This window comes from Artibeus jamaicensis, unplaced genomic scaffold (genome assembly GCF_021234435.1).
Source record: "Artibeus jamaicensis isolate MK-2021 breed Jamaican fruit bat unplaced genomic scaffold, CSHL_Jam_final scaffold_369, whole genome shotgun sequence".
Taxonomy (NCBI): domain Eukaryota; kingdom Metazoa; phylum Chordata; class Mammalia; order Chiroptera; family Phyllostomidae; genus Artibeus; species Artibeus jamaicensis.
The window spans coordinates 38872063-38890191 of record NW_026522042.1 but is presented as its reverse complement, the minus strand read 5'-3'; positions in this window follow the sequence as shown (position 1 = coordinate 38890191).

Below are 18129 nucleotides of genomic sequence, written 5' to 3'. Positions count from 1 at the left end.
TGAAGCTCCTTGGCATTTGCTCTTTACTTGCTCCAGTTTCTGACTCCCTGGGGCCTGCATCTTCCAGGCAGCTCCCGGCTCCATCCTTGGTCAAGCTGGCTGACTGTCTGAGAGCAGCGATGAAAGCTGAATCTGCAAAGTCTTAGTGAAGTTGATTCAAATGAATGTACGAGGAGTGCTCAGAAAAAAAGCAATTTCAGGTGCTTCTCGTTCTTTCTGACACTTTGGCAGGGAGCTCTTTTGAAAGAGTTGGCAAACAGCATAGGACATCGAAGAGTTTGCCCAAGGAGCCCTTCCTCTGCTGTTTCTGCGCCTTCTCGTCCTGCTCCTCTTTCTGCTGGACTGAAACCTCTCTACTCTGTATTTAACAACATCTCATTTGGACGTGTAACTTAATCTCTCTAAATCTTTTTACTCGGCTATACAATGGAGATGAGACAGTACCAGTTTTATTGGCTTAATTAGTTTCTTTATTGGATCAGTACATAATTGTCTCTCTCTGTACCATTAACTCTCTGACAATGCAACACCCTCTTGTGTTATAACTTTTGGATTCAAACAGGAGCCTGTTGAGTTGGTGCAGGGATGGCTACTCTCACAGACAGGTTCGAAAGGGCCTGGGCTCCAAACCTCTGATCCTTCGAGGAGAATGCCTCATTCCCCGAGTGATGGCTGCAGAGGGTGACTCAGGCAGCACGAAAGCCAGCGCAGTGGCCTTTGTCCTAACCTGAGCACTCCCCCTGGCATTCAGAAGGACACTTGTTTTTGTTATGTTTAGTGTGAAGGAGAGAAGCAGACTCATTATTCTGAGAAACTCCAGAGAGATCTCGCCTTCCAATGAAGAGCGGAGTGGTATGGGGTCATATAAGGCCAATGTTTGTTTTCTTTTTTCTTTGTGGGAATTTGATAATGCAGTCCTAGGGGAAAATGAGGTGGAGTAAGATTTTTCAAAGGAAAAGAACTAAGAGGCACAGAGGAGGGGGCATGTACTATGAAACACACTGTATTGTTCAAAACAGTACAGCTTCTTTACAGAATCCCCCCATGACAGTGAATTTCAACTGTGTTTCTCTCTGCCTGTTATGCAAAAAATAATTGGCAAAAAGAGTAGGTAGGATCATTGAATGAAATTCATGGATTAAAAACACATAGGGAATTTACAAGACACATATAACATTTGCTGAAGAGACATGGTTCCAGGTACTTTGGAGGGGACTGTTTCCCTTTTTCTAGCCCAGGCAGCTTTCTTTCATCAAATCCTGTAGCCATTGACTTTGATTCCTCCCACAGGCCCTGAGGCTCCTGGGGAGGAGCCCTTCTCTTCTCCAGATTTTTGGCATCTCTGGTGTGCGTCCCAGAGGATCAGAACTGCAGTGCAGGGCTGGGCAAAGGGCTTGTGCTTTGGAATCTTAAGGCCTGGGTGGCGCCTTGGCTTCATCTGTTACCAGTGGAGTGACGATGGGGAAGCCATTGTTTCAGAGCCTTGGGTCCCTAATTTTAAAAAAATTTAGGAATAATGTTTACCTTACAGGTATTCATTGAGGATCAGAGGAAATAAAATATGAAAATGCTTTATTTAAACAAATGTTAGTTATCATGCCTACACTGTTTCATAACTATTTGCCTTTCCTCTCATATCTGACTGAAAGATTCTTGAAATAAAGATTTTGAGTTTCTCCTAGTTTCTTTCATAATTGGCATAAGTTGGTGTTCAAAAAGTTTTTGAAGGAATGTGTGAATGAGTGAATAATGAGGCCATTTTCTATTATAAAACCCTTCTGCCTGAGTTACAAGCGAATTCTGAGGATTATCAATTAATCTTTGTGCCTCTTTAGGGGTAATAATGTACCCTGAGCTTTGCTGATGTGCAACTGCAGTTTATAGAGTGATTTTGTAAGATTTAGTATGTGACGCAAATGCTCGGGACAGTGAGGAGTGTGCTCATTTCCTTCTCACACTTCCCTGTAAACTGTGGCCCTGGAAATCCATCCTTTCCTTTGAGAACAGTGGCTCCCAAAGGCTGGTCCCTGGGCCAACAGCGTCAGCTTCCCCTGGAAGCTTTGTAGAGAGTCAGGCTGTCAGGCCCCATCTCGTATCCACCACACCAGGAACCCAAGGATCTGTCTGAACAGACCCTACAGGCGATTCTGAGGTACTCTGAAGTTGGAGAGTATAACTTCAATTAAAAAAAGAAAACCAAGGTAGGGAAGAAAAATAGCAATAATTTATTAGTTTTTAATGGTATTTGGTTTTAAAGTACGTGGCCAAATCTATTATTTGAAAAGGAGTCCTCTTTTCCAGATAGGGAGACTGAGTCACAGGCATGGTAAATAACATCCTCCAGACTAGGCCAGTCTGGTAGAGCTGCCTTCCCTTACACCGCGCATCTCCTGGGTGACTGGCTTTCTCATGCGGTGAACTCATTAATGCCAGTCTGAGAGATTCAGTTTGTCACCTCTCGGGTAGTATGCTAGAGGGGCAGAGTAGCTGACTAAAATGGGTCACCCCAATGGTGGGAATCTGAGGTGCTGCCCAGGACTGGTGGGGAAGTGGATTTGGTTTGTTAGGGTTCTTTAAATCACACCATAGATAAGAGTTATCCATTTCTATACATAAAGGACAATGTGACCCTGTCCTCAGTGAAGCCAGACAACTTTGGATCAGTTATAAAATCTGTGAAAATCGAGCTGGTCCCAGAATTATGAGATTTAGCAAAACTCAATCAGAAACCGAGATATTACTATGAATGCTAAGCAGAAAGCTGCAGTAAGCAGAAACTTGGTTCATAGCAAGGCCACAAAGGGGATAAAGAGCAGAAATCATTAAAAAAGAGGGGCTTCCTGGCTGTTTCTGCTACAAATACCTCAAACAGGACTGTTAACTTGATGAGAAATTGTGTCACTGGTGTCAAATAGTGTCATGCTATCATTGAAAAAAATGAGAGCATTTTACTTTGTCTTTGTTCATGCTTGGATTCATCCTGCTTCAATAAAAACATCAGCTTCATAATGCTGTTTGGCTATATTGAACAATAATTGCTCTTGTCTGTTTTCCCTATAATTATTTTATTGCCTGCCTTTTCTTTCCTTTACTAGTAATATGTCATTGTTTGTGTTTTGAAAGGATATTAAATGTTAAAAGCCTAAAGTAATGTATTTGATTTTTCCGTGGAAACTGACAATACCAGTGAAGCCTGGGTGCCTGGTCCTACCTGTGGTCCAACTGTATTGTTTGTTACACTTTGAGGCAACAGTTTCTGTCTTCCTGCCTTTGTTGACCTTCTTCCAACAGCCAACAAGTGACCAATGTTGTTACATTTAATCTTATACCTCTACTCTCTCTCTCTTTGAAAAAGATATTATTGATTTATGTTTAGAGAGTGTGGAAGGGGGGGAGAAAGAGAAGGGGAGAAACACTGATATGCGAGAGAAACATGGATAGATTGTTTCTTGCATGCCCCCAACTGAGGACCTGGCCCACAAACTAGGCCTGTGTCTTGACCTTTCAGTTTGCAGAATGATACCCAACCCACTGAGCTACATTAGTCTGAGGCCCTTATACCTCTACCCTTTTGTTGAAACGAAAGCCTGAAATATGCTGGCCTCAAAGGCTTTCTCAAGCTTAGGATCACAAATGATTTGTAGGGCTGCCTTCATTTTATCTGAATGGCCTTGGAATCACTGCCATCTGATGGATGGGAAGGGGAGAAAGCTTGAAAACTGAATCAAAGGAAATCGAGGGACTATATAATCCTGGAGAATGTGTGGACTTTTGAGGAAACTATCTTAGAAATTATATTAAGTTGTCTGGAGTTACAGGGTGAAGCAGTGATTGGTGAGAGTATTTCTCAACTGAGATGATCATCTCAGGTAAGCAGCCTGGCACAGAGAACATGACAGAACTTAACTGTTATTGAACTCTTGAAATATGTGTCTTCTATGACTGTGAATATCTAGAAGATGAGGTTGGCTCTTGGGAAGCCAGAAGAACCTGAGCCTTCAAGGGTCATGGACTCCTCCAAACACAGAGCTATAAGGAGTGGTCACACTTGCCAATGATGCCTTTTCAACTCAATTTCCGGTGGCCCTGTCCCCCTCCTGCGGCCCCCTTAGGATACCTGGGCCTTTGTAATACCTCCTGAGGGTACAAAGCTCCCCAGTGAGGTTCCTCTTTAGGGCAGGGTTGCAGGCTACCAAACCTTCCATCTTATCCTTATTCCCCTCATCATTCTCTTTCTCAATCTTATTATGAGAGGAACAACAGTTTGGTAGTGGGCAGAGATGGAATATTATTTTAGGTATGGATTTTTGCAAGAAAGTAGATAGTCATGACTCATGACATGTAGGTTCTAACAGAGTGGAACAGGCCAACATAGAAAACCAAGCAGAGCAGAGCTTTGCCTTTTCAACTTGGTAATTGCTTACCATTCTGGATTAGTGTCTAGGCAGCAGCCTTCTGAATAAGCAAGGAAGACAATTAGTCTTCTTTGCCCAAGTGTATGACTCCCATAAATCTGTCACAGTATCTGAAATTCCACCATTCAAACTGCCTTCCTTTGGATTATAGCACTGTATTTCATGTATTGTTTTCTTTTCTTTTTCTTCTTCTTTTTTTTTAACTGCAGTCCTGATGGAAAAGGACAAGCCAAGCAAGCAAAACAAACATATTCAGAGGAACAGCTTCAAGGAAAGCACAAGAGTTTAAATCCATCTCTAGTGTTTGCATGCATTCCAAGTTCAGTCTCAGTGGCCACTAACCTTTCAAGGTTGCGAGGGCCAGTCATAAGGAACCATGTCTGTAGCCATCGATAGTGGTTGCAAGGGCCAACTGTCTGGCTGTGACAGGAAGCAAAAGAAAGACACAGGTGCAGATAAACAGGATGGAAGTGTCCCATTCTCATAAATTAAATGGCTCTTTTACTAAAAGTGGACAGAATGGGCCACTCTTCCTTCAGCAACCCAGACCACACTGAGCAAGTATACCACTCTGTCTTGTTGCAAATTAACATCTGGTTCTCTTGCTAGAACTATTCTGACTTCTATTTGATGGTATCTGGCTTGTATTGAGAGTTTACTTTCTCTTAGAGTCATATATTTATATCATACCTTCTTAAATTTAATTTATTTATTGCTTCTGGACTTTTCCTTTCTGGAAGTTCTCTCATTATGCTTTTTTTTTTCCCAATTTAGTGACTTTAAATTTACCTTATCCTCTACAAGTTTTATAACCTTAATTTTTATTCTTGCTTATGGCTGTCTAATGAAGTTGTTAAATAAGATTGCAATGGTAACACATTAAACCCTCTCTGTAACTCAGTGTATTTCCATTTCCCCACTGCCTCAGGCTATGTTTGCTATTAAGGATACTGTTCGCATCTGCACTCATTTGAATTAATTTGATCATTCAGTTACCATGAGCTTCATGATATACGACAGCCTAGTTCCTTCATCCCATAAACTGAGAGTCCTGCTGCGGCTTTGAGGAAGTGTTATCCAGTGGCTGGAACTGCCTCAGGAGCTCAGGTGCCACAAAGCTTCCACCTGAAATGAAGCAGCTAAGTCAGATTGTTCCATTAATCCATTGGTCCAGTCAAATCACTGAATGTTTGGGCACATTTGTGGCTCTGGCCTTCGGGGTGGTAGGCATCAAAGTTCTAGCCCTGCTTGTGGGATTGTCCCTGCCTGTGCCCCCTCCTTGCCTGGGCCCCTGTCATAATATGGGTGACATTTTCCACTTTTTGCATATGAACTTTAGAGGACTCATAAAATTATAAAGGAACTTGCTTTTTGGATTAAAGTTTAATAGTATATGTTATCTGTTACCAGTTAATATACTTCTTGATATTGTTTTTCTTTAATATTCTCATTCAGAAAGCTTGTTGACCGAGAAACCCCCTGTATTTTTCCATTCACCTCTTTCCCAGCCGCCTTGTTAAACAGGTCCAGAGGGCACCCTCCTGTGGACAGTAATAATTCCCACGTGGCTAAGCAACATACTGCCCTGTTCTAAGTGGCCAGAGTTGCTTACAGTCTTTTTTCTCTCTGATCATGTTCACCCTTATTGCTGGAGATGGTATGAATGCCTTGGAAAATGATTCTATGGTCTGAACGTTCTTTTATTTTGGAAGAGATCATGTGACAGTTGCTTTTTTTTTGAGTTGGCTATCCTTGTCCACTTTTACCTCTTCCTTTATAAATTTATTTATGTATTATAATTTTCCCCATGTATTCTATATTACTATTGACTTTCAGTTTTCATAGAGCTTTTAAATTATATTTTTATTTTTTACTAAAAGTAGTATGAAGCACAGATTGGTCTTGTCTTCACTTCTTCCCTGTTGATCAATAAAAATTGGCCAGTAGTGTTAATGCCATTATTCTCTTTCCAACAAGAAAGAGCCAGATTGGTATAATCATTGGCTTGGTCATCATCCCATGGACAATATGCACAAGTCACCACATCCTAGACTTAACCTCTCTGCCTCTTCATCAGATGGGTGTGGCACCCTAATACTATGTGCAGTTCTGATGGTATGTACAATGTTAACTTGTTGGATGGAGCCACTTGATGTCTCCTTAGTCATGGGTTTCTTCTGCAGGTCTGTCTGTGGATAAGAGCTAGAATAAAGAAAACACAAAAATATAAATAAAGTAGACCTTATCCTTTGCTTTTCCATCTTCTCTAAGCTCTTTTGACCTGGTACAGTAAAAACTCTCTTCCGTGAGTTGAAGGGAAAGGCAAAACAGACCCCAATTAATTATGCTAAACATCAGTTAGCTTCCCATACCCAAATGAATAATGAGAAGAAAAGAAAAAGATTCAAGCCAAGTTATTTCCCTCTTTCCAAAAATGGCTATAAAATATGGTAGTTCTGATCAGACTCCTGGCAAGATGGTGACAAAGTAGGAGAAATACATCATGCCCTGCCTCCCAGAATCAGACCGGAAATAAAATTAAAGAGGAGAACAATCACTTGAGTTAAACTGAAGTGAGTTAACCTGAAAAGGAGACTTTTAACCAAAGATGGCCAAAACACCACTCCTAGATTGGTAGGAAGGGCAGAGGCATCTTAAAGGGGCTGGTCCTACACACACAAGCTGAGTTAAGTGGGCAGCATGGCTGTGAAACCTTCCTTTTGAGAGGAGCGAAGGCAGGACCACAGACTGGGCTCCCAAGCACAGAGCCAGTGCCAAGATTGGTCTACCACATAGCATCCAGTGGGGAAAGGCCATGGGAGCTCTGTCTGCAAGGGAGAGACTAAAACTACTGGAGACAAAACCACATGGATTTTTAAGGAAAAAAATCCTTAAAGGGGCAAAACACAGGTTTTGTGTTTCTGGGTACTTACCTTGGGCCCCAGTGAAGGAAAGACAGTGCATACTGGAGTCTCGTGAGGAGAGGCTAGAGTGGGAGGCACTGGGGAGAGACTAGGGGAACCGACTGTGGGGTTTTCAGGTCAGGATGTACCTGGACTACACAGCAGCCATCTTTTTTGAAAAGAGCTAGCCCCTCCCAGGAAAAAAATCAATTATCTTACCCTGTAGGATACTACTTCCCACACCCTCTGGAATTCTACTTACCATACTCTCTAAAATCCTGTTTGCTGCACCCTGCACCTTTTTTTGTTCTTTTTTTTTTTTTAATCTGTCTTGGTGTTTTGTTTTTCTTTAATTTCTCCCAGTCTGCATCTTAACCCTTGCTAAGGAGACAGCAACATAAAGACTCAGGTGTTGTCAGAGACTTACTGTAGGGCACAGCCAATCCATATACTTTCCTGGGAATCAGACAGGTCCTTCCCCCTCATTAGTGAACCACAGAAACACATCCTGGCACCCGGCAGACCCAAAACCTGAGTTCTGGAGCCCTACTAGGAGCCCTTCCCTGCCAAGAACAGGCAAATAATCCCAGACAGACTCAGATGAGTGGCTCAGGGGAGGCAGAACACATCCACCATCTTCCCTGAAGTATGAAAGGCACTTGCCACAGGAGATCCAGGAATCACAGCTGCCTATTTCCACCAGAAGCCCTCTCAGGAACAGTAACTTAAAATAGTTGGTGTGACTAGTTTAAGATTTACAGCAGGCCAGGAGGCAGAAAAAGGCAGAAATGGATACTGAGGTGACTTGGGATGCTTGCTGACAGACCCCTGGACCTAGTGCTGATAAAAGTCAGCTTCCCAGAGCAGCTTGGCCCACCCTGGGAGCAGCCAAACTCAGAGGAATCAGCCACAAACTGTGGATTGTTTGTCACATTAAAAAGGCTGCCAAGGGCCAGATGTGGACAGCACCTGACATTGGCATACACCAAACTCAGACATTAGAGTGGTATCCAAAGAGAGAAACCAGCAGACAATCACTACACCCTGCTGAGATGAATTTACTAATCTACTAGATTCTTTTTCTTAGTGAAAAGATTGTTTTCACTATCTTTTTCTTTTCAATAGTCTTATTATTTTTCATCTATAATACTTTTGGTGCTTTACTTGTTCTTTCATTTCTTCTTTTCTACTCTTATCTTTGATTACTCCACTGTTCCCCTCTCCTCTTTTATTTTTATTGCTTTTTATGTTCCTTTTCCCTGTTTCCCTCTTTCAATTCATTACTAGTATTAGCACTCTTCACCTTTCTCCTCTCATGATCACTTTTCATTCCTTTGGCCTTTTCATATTCTTTTTCCTTTTCCCTCTTATCTAGAATTTATTGCTCTTCTGTCACCGATACTGCTGTTGTGGTTGGGAGGTTGCTAGTTTGGTGTTGGTTTTGTGTTGTTTTGCTTTGTTCTGTCAGCACTTACACAGGAGAATACAAGACTTAACAAGGGTTGAGTCTCTTGGTCAGAGGGGACTTCCCACAAACAAATAGGCCATTAACAATCAGGACCCAAGTACAACAAGAGAGTCCACAAAACCTACACAAAAGACATTCCTAGAGCACCCAGATCAGGAGATCAAGGAGTCTGAACCACTGGGTCCCACAGGACTCCTAACACATAAGGCCATCCCACAAAACAAAGAGTCAAAGCAGATCAATATAATATGCAGAAGCAAATAAAAAGTCACCTAAAATGGGGAAACAAAGAAACAACCTCCAACCAAAAGGGAAGGAGGAATCCCAATGAAAACTGCTAAATGAAATTGAGGCAAGCAATTTATCAGACATAGAGTTCAAAGTAGTGGTTATAAAGATGTTCTAGGAACTTAGTGAGACCTACAAGGAACTTAGGGGGAACTATATCAGCATGAAAAAGGACATAGAAACCATGAATAAGAACCAGTGGAAATAAAGAATGCAATATCTGAAATGAAGAACACACTAGAAGGAATTAAAAGCAGGCTAGATGAACCAGAGGACCGAATCAGCAAGTTGGAAGACAAGGTAGAAAAAAACAGTCAGAGCAACAAAATGAAAAAAGAAAAATGAAGATAGTTTAAGGGAGCTTTGAGATAGCATGAAGTGTAACAACATTTGTATTATAGGGATACCAGAAAGAAAAGAGGGAACAAGGGATAGAAAATCTGAGGAAAAAATGATGGAAAACTTCTTTAATTTGATGAGGAAGGATCATGCAGGTTCAGGAAGCACAGAGAGTCTCAGTCAAGATAAACCCAAAAGCCCTGGCTGGTGTAGCTCAGTGGATTGAGCGCGGGCCTGCGAACCAGACAATCGTGGTTCAATTCCCAGTCAGGGCACATACCTCGGTTGCAGGCTGGTTTCCTGCAGGCCAGTTCCCAGCAGGGGATGCACGAAAGGCAACCATACATTGATGTTTCTCTCCCTCTCTCCTTCCCTTCCCCTCTAAAGATAAATAAATAAAATCTTTAAAAAAATGCACTCCTGGGATTTAAAAATCCCATTAAAAAGTTAAAAAAAAAAGATAAACCCAAAGAGGCCCATCACATCACATCTGAAATGGGAAAATTTGAAGACAAAGGGAAAATATTAAATGCAGCAGGAAAGAAACAGCTAGTTACCTGCAACAGAGCTCTGATAAGGCTATAAGCTGATTTTTCAACAGAAACATTATAGCCCAGAAGGGAATAGAACAACATATTCCAAGTGATGGAAAGCAAGGACCTGCAATCAAGACTATTCTCTCTATCAAGGTTCTTGTTTAAAATGGAAGGCAAAATAAAGAGCTTCCCATATTTAAAAAAAGGCTAAAGGAATACATTGCCACAATACCAGCATTGCAAGATATGCTAAAGGGACTTCTTTAAGAAGAAATAGAGAAAGAAAAACACAGGTACAAAGGGAAAAATTCCAATGAATAAGAACCTATCAATAATAACCTTAATGTAAATGGATTAAATGCTCCACTCAAAAGACATAAGATAGCTGAATGGATAAGAAAACACAACCCCCAACTATACTATCTATAAGATACCCACATCAGAACAAAAGATTTACAAAGGCTTAAAGTGAAGGGATGGAAAAAAATACTTTGTACAAATTAACATGAACAAAAACTTGGGAAGCAATACTTATATTAGACTAAATAGGCTTTAATACTAAGGTCATAACAAGAGACAAAGAAGGTCACTACATAATACTTAAGGGAGCAGTCCAACAAAAGGATATAAGCCCTGTAAACATATGCGTACCCAATATAGGAGCACCTAAATATATAAAGAAAACCTTGGAGAACTTTAAGAAAGATAGGCAGCAATAGAGTCCAGGGATTTTTAACACCCTACTGTCAGCTATGGACAGATCATCCAGGCAAAAAATTAACAAGAATATAGTGGCATTAAATGACACACTATAGATAAAAATGACACACTATAGATAGATAAAAAAGACTTAATAGATATTTACAGAACATTTCTTTCCAAGGAAGCAAAATGTGAGTATACAGCCTTCTCAAATGCACATGGATTGTTGTCACAAATAGACCACATGGTAGGACACAAAGTAAACCTTAACAAATTCAACAAAACTGAAGTCATATGAAGCATCTTCTCAGATCATAATGACTTGAAAATAGAAATCAACCTCGAGGAAAAAACTCAAAAGCATTCAAATATATGGAGGCTGAATAACATTTTATTAAATAATAAATGGGTTAACAATGACATTCATTTTCATTTTCTTCCAGGTAATTCATAAAGTACCTGGAAGAAAATGAAAATGCACACACAACTCCAAAACCTATGGGATGTAGCAAAAATATTCCTGAGAGGGAAGTTCATAGCATTAAAGGCCTACCTAAAGAAGATAGAAAAATCTCAAATAAACAATCTAACCCTACATCTAAAAGAGCTAGAGGAACAACAACAAACAAAGCCCAGAGTGAATAGAAGGAAGGAAATGATCAAGATCAGAGCAAAATTAAATGACATGGACATTAAAAAAATCAAAGGATCAATGAATCCAGGAGCTGGTTCTTTCAAAAGATAAGCAAAATTGATAAACCATTAAACAGACTCATTAAGAAAAAAAGAGAAAGGACTCAAATAAATAAAACCAGAAATGAAAGATGAGATATAACAACTCATACCACAGAAATACAAAGGATTGTAAGAAATTACTATGAACAACTATATGCCAAGAAATTGGACATCCTGGGTGAAATGGATAAATGTCTAGAAACACACAATCTTTCAAAGCTGAATCAGAAAAAAGCAGAGAACCTGAATAGACTGAAAACAACTAGTGAAATCTAAGCAGTAATATTAAAAAAAAACCTCACAACACACAAAAGCACTGGAAAAGATGGCTTCACAGAAATTTTACCAAGTATTCAAAGATGAACTAACTCCTATCCTTCTCAAAATAGTCCAAAAAATTCAAGAGAGAGAAGACTCCCAAAGTATTTTTACAAGGCTAGTATTTATCTTAATCCCAAAACCAGGTAAAGACTCAACAAAGAGAGAAAAGTATAAGCCAATATCATTGATGAATACAGATGTTAAAATATTCAACAAAATATTAGCAAATTGGATCCAACAAAACATTAAAAAGATCACACACCATGATCAAGTGGAATTTATTCCAGGGATGCAAGAATGGTACAATATTTGAAAATCAATAAATGTTTTTACATCACATAAGTAAAATGAAAGACAAAAATTACATAATTACATCAATAGATGCTGCAAAGAATTTGATAAAATCTAGCACCCATTTATGATAAAAACACTCAGCAAAGTGGGAATACATGGAGCATACCTCAATATAATAAATGCCATATACAAAAAACCTACTGCCAACATCATACTCAATCAGCAAAAACTATAAGCTTTCCCACTAAGATCAGGGATAAGAATAGGGTGTCTGCCTTCCCCACTCTTATTCACCATAGTACTGCCAGTCCTTGCCACATGGATCAGACAAGAAGAAGAAAATAAAAAGACATCCAATTGGAAAGGAGGAAATAAAACTGTCATTATTTGAGACAACATGCTAGTTAGTGTACATAGCCCTATAGACTCCACCAAAAAACTACTAAACCTAGTAAGTGAATTTGGCAAAGCAGTGGGATACAAAGTCGAAATCAGAAATTGGTGGTTTTCTGTAAACCAACAATGAGCTATGAGAAAGAGAAACTAAGAGAAAAATACATTTACTATAGCAACGAGAACCACAACAAAAAAAATGTACTGAGAAATAAATTATTCATGATGGTGAAAGACCTGTACTCAGAAAACTGTGGAACTGAAAAAAGAAATTGAGCAAGATACAAACAAATGGAAGCATATACCCTGTTCATGTATTAGAAGAATTAACATCATTAAAATGTCCATACTACCTAAAGCAATCTACAGATTCAATGCAATTCCTATTAAATACTGATGGTGTATTTCCAGATCTAGAACAAATATTTCAAAAATTTATATGGAACAAAAAAGATCCTAAATAACCTCAGAAATTTGAGAAAGAAGAATGAAGTTGGAGGACTCACAATACCTGATATCAAAGATCACTGTAAACAAAAGCCTGGTACTGGCATAAGAACAGATACACAGATCAATGGAACAGATTAAAGAGCCCAGAAAGGAACTCATGTCTCTATGGTCAATTAATACTTGGCAAAGAGGGCAAGAGCATAGAATGGAGTAAAAATAGTCTCTGCAACAAATGGTGTTGGGAGATTTGGACAGGTATATGCAAAAAAATGCAGCTAGACCACCAACTTACATCATATACCAGAATAAACTCAAAATTGATAAAAGGCTTAAATATAAATAGGGCTATCATAAAAATCCTAGTGGAAAACATCAGCAGTAAAAATTCAGATATCTCATGTAGCAATATTTTTGTCAATATATCTCCTAGGGCAAGGGAAATAAAGGGAAAAAATAAACAAATGGAGCTACATCAAATTAGAAAGCTTCTGCACAGCTAAAGAAATTACTATCAAAATGAAAAGGAAACTGACTGTATGGGAGAACATACTTGCCAATGATATATTGGATGACAAGGGTTTAACTTCAAAAATATATAAAGAAATCATAGGAATCAAAACCAGGAAGACAGATAATCCAATTACAAGCTGGGAAAAGAACCTGAATAGATACTTCTCCAAGGAGGACATACAGATGGCATATGGAAAGATGCTCAACATCACTAGCCATCAGAGAGATGCAAATTAAAACTACCATGGGATTATCACTTCACACCTGCCAAAATGGCTATCATTAACAAATCAGCAAGCAACAAGTGCTGGTGAGGATGAGGAGAAAAGGGAACTCTATTGCACTGTTGGTGGGAATGCAGAGTGCTGCACCCATTTTGGCAAATGGTAGGGAGTTTCCCCCAAAAATTAAAAATGCAACTGCCTTTTGACCCAGCAATTCTACTGCTGGGAATATACCCTAAGAATCCTGAAACACCAGTTCCAAAGAATTTATACACCTCTATGTTCACAGCAGCACTATTTACAATAGCCAACATTTGGAAAGAGCCTAAATGCCCATTAGTAGATGAGTGAATCAAAAGCCCATGGTACATTTACACAATGGAATATTATGCAGCAAAAAGAAGGAATTCCTACCTTTTGTGATGGCATGGATGGAACTGGAGAATATCACACTAAGTGAAATAAGTCAGTTAATGAAAGACAATTATCATATGACTTCACCTATAGGAGGAATATAATGAACAAAATAAACCAATGAGCAAAATAGAATTCTCCTTCTTTTCACATTGCTACTTTATTCCACACTGAGTGGTAATTCAAATGCAGGTGAGTAGATACCACAGCTGTCTAGGAAACACACTCCTGTGTTTTTTCTTTACTCTCATGCTACTTACACTTTATTTCATTTCTAACACAAGATGTGTGGATTCCTACATACCAAGTGATTCTCCAACACCAGCTGGATGTCCTCCAATGTAACTCAATTCTGAGACTCTGTGTTTGGAAATAGCATCAGACCTCACAGAGTAAGGCTCAGTTCCATAAGACTACACCGCTTCCCACTTCAGATGCTAATCCCAAATCCCACACTGTCACCCATACTTCTGATGAATTGGGGTATCCATAATCTCCTCCTTGGATTAAATAATCTGCTAGACTGGTTTACAGAACTCAGGAAAATACTTCTGTATGTTTATTATATCATAAAGGCTATGATAAAGTATACAGATGAACAATTAGATAAAGAGATACACGTGGCAAAGACTAAAAGGGCCCCAAGTTCAGGAGATTTTGTTTTGTGATTAGGGATGGGACACCATCTTGGCACACACATGTGTTCAACAACCTGGAAGCTCTCTGAGCTCTGTATTATTAAAAATTTTTATGGAGGCTTCATCAAATAGGCATAATCAATTATTAATTCCACTTCCAGCCCCTCTTCCTTCTCTGGAGAATAGTGAGTGGGGCTGAAATTTCCAAACTTCTAATTGTGGCTTGGTATTTATGGTGACCAGGCCCCCATTCAGGATCTCACTAAAAATCACCTCATTAGAACAACAGATGTTCTTATTACCCAGGAAATTTCAAGACATTTAGGAGCTCAGTATGAAATGCTCCTATTTCTGAGGAAATTACAAAGGTCTGAGGAGCTGTATGCCAGGAATTGGGGCCAAAGCTAAATACTAGAACAAAAGATTCTATCAGCATGTCTATTTACAAAGGTGTATGAGCTCTGTGTTGGGCACCAAAGGCAGAAACAAATATATATGTATATATTTTTTTATTAATTTACATCAGTCTTCGTCTAAGCTCTGGATATATCACTACTCAATAAACTAATTATTGGATTTATATAACAGCAGCATGGTGAGTCTGTGGGTGCACAGGATCTGGAAATGAGCTATGGCATTTTGGCTGAGAATCCTGATGTCCTTGGTATCTGGAAAGTGTATCTAGAGGGCAAAGACTCCTTGACTGATGGAGAAGGCCAGAATGGGAGCCCACTAAAGCACAGTGGTCCCCCCTTATATACAGGGTATACATTCCAATGCCCCAAGTATATATCTGAAATCATGAATAGTACTGAACCCTATATAAATACTGTTTTTTCCCCTATACATGTAGTATGGATCAGCTGGACAAAGGGATGACTCAGGTACCAAGCAGAATAAGATTTTATCATGCTACTCAGAAGGGTGCACAATTTAAAAATCATCAATTGTTTATTTCTGGAATTTTCCATTTTGTATTTTCAGAGTGTGGTTAAGTGCAGGCAACTGAAAGCATGAAAGACAAAACTGCAGATAAGAGGGGACTACTGTACGCATGCCTTAGGTGTACGGGTGGTACCATTTGATTTGTGAGACCCCAGTAACAAAAGGCTCAGGGTTACCACATGCACTGTGTATAAATTGAAACCCTGGGCTGAAGAGGAGAGGTTACTTTTCCTAACTTCCTTGGTGGCTGCAGAATTGCTTGGGAGATATTGTAAGCCAGAGTTTAGGGAGGAGAATACAGTGAAGAAGAATGGTGATAGCACTGAGACTTGTTTCTGTATCCAGTGTGGCTCTTTCTAGAGTCCTCTGGATTCAAAACTAGTAGAGACCAAAAATGGAAGAAACTAGGTAAGGGGCACTCATTTAGAATGGGTAGTTGGAAACTATGGATATAAACCATTGTCAATTTTTACCAATAGTGAATTTCACATGGACATATTAAGATGCTACATTTCTATAATGATAGATAGCATTGCCATTAGTCATTACTCAGAAAATACCCCATTCTTCAATCTTTATTCAATGGCTTATAGAATAGGAACACACATTCTGAGTAAATACAGGAGAGAGAATTCCCTACTAGGTGTTTCTGAAGAGGTATTGTCAAGTGTGCGTCTGTGTTATTGGGGGCCAAAAAAAAAAAAGATTGAGAAGACACATTCCTTTATTTTAACCAGAAACCTGAAGAGGTCTCTCATTTGGGGGTTTATACAACCATCATCTGAAAGGCTGAGTACACTGTGGTCTTTGATATTGGTGAGGATTTTCAGCCAGAGGCCACAGTAGGCATTTCACAGGGGAGCTTGATGTTAATTGAAGATGACAAAGTAAGACAAGCCTGAGGGACTAACATTTAACTGGCTAGGAAATGAGCAGGGCAATTTGTGTAGGTGTGAGTGTATCATAAATAGCTGCATATCTGCTATTCAGCTGAATTAATCTGCATTTAAATTTCCTAGAAGTGGTCAAAATTGCCTCCAGGAAAACTGAATGTCAGTGTCAAAACTTGTAGTGTGTTCTGTACTTTGGAAAGTAAGATATCCTCAAGCATGAAGTTCATTGAAGAAAACAGGTCTGGTTACCACTTACCTCAGAGAGAGTCAGTACAGTGAATGTGTGTTTTCTTTTTTCTGCTTATTAGTCCACAATATGTATATACATCAAGAAAAAAGTCTGTCCAGCTCCAACCATTTCTTCCTGTACACCGACCCCTATTCCTCACCTTTTAGTGTGGTGTGGAATGGCAGATGATTTGGTGTCATTTCCTGCCCTGTATCCCTGTCTCTGTTTTCTCCACCCCTTTGAAGTTGAATCCTCTGGTGGCTATCTTCACAATTAATGTGGATAAGACAACCTAGCCAATACCATGAACCTGAACCATACAAGGGAAAGAGGAATAAGAAAGGGAGAGATGAATCTTAGAGCTGATGTAACAGTCAGGTTGGCTGTTTGAAGGAAACTTAAGAGATGGAGGTAGAATCCAGTTGTTTGGTTTGAAAGCGTAGGAAGTATGTGTTTCTTCAGAGAGATGCAACTTGGTTCTGACATCAGTTCTGAGATACATCATTCCCTTTCTTCTTCCCTTTTCTCTTGTCTAGTTTATGTTCATGATATTTTTGAGTTGTCCCTTCTATATTATGTATTCTCCTGATTTTAACTTCTAGGTTGGAGCTCTGCTCTGCACCTATCCAAACTATTGGCTGGTGCAATAGAATCATGACTTGATTTGGCCAATTATCTCTCATCAGTAACTAGCATTTTCCACACATGCACAACTAGGGCTTGGCACTACCACATCTGACTGCTGACTACAGTTACTGCCAGTTTTTCCTGTTCTATCTCACCTGTCCAATTGACTATCCATGAAAGGTATATTCACTTCCAGGTAAGAAGTGAGCTTTCATTTTGTCTTGAGTTGCACTTTTCCAGGTCAATCCATTGTCAATGACCAAATGACCTATCATATCTGAAGCCTGAGTCATCCAAGGTACATTTAAAAGAAAATCATACCATTTCTTCAATTTTTAGGATCTGCCTGCCTTCCCATTTCAATCCCACCAAACTGATTCAAGCACAGCTACTCATCCCCACCAGTGAACTTCGTCCTACTTTTATAATTCTACTTGTGCTCCTTTCAACTCCTTGCTAGAGACTAGCTTATTATTAAGATAATTATGACTGCTATTTTAGATTCCTGGACCATCAGCCTCCATTGTAATTTTTGTTAGCTAGCCCTTCCATGTGTTATTTAGCTCTGTATGCTATTTAGCTTGAATTTCCTATTGTATTTGTGTTTCTAGAAATTCTGGCCTAGGGCCTGACTTTCTTAATCAATATATCTTGGCATGGCTTGCATGATTTTACCTCCTTTACACACTTCTTCCTTTGTGTTGATGCCAATTCTTTGAATTCAAGACTCTGCTTTACTTTGAATCATTAAATTTAAAACACTTCTTTTCTTATAATGATTGATTTCCTGGCAATGACCACATCT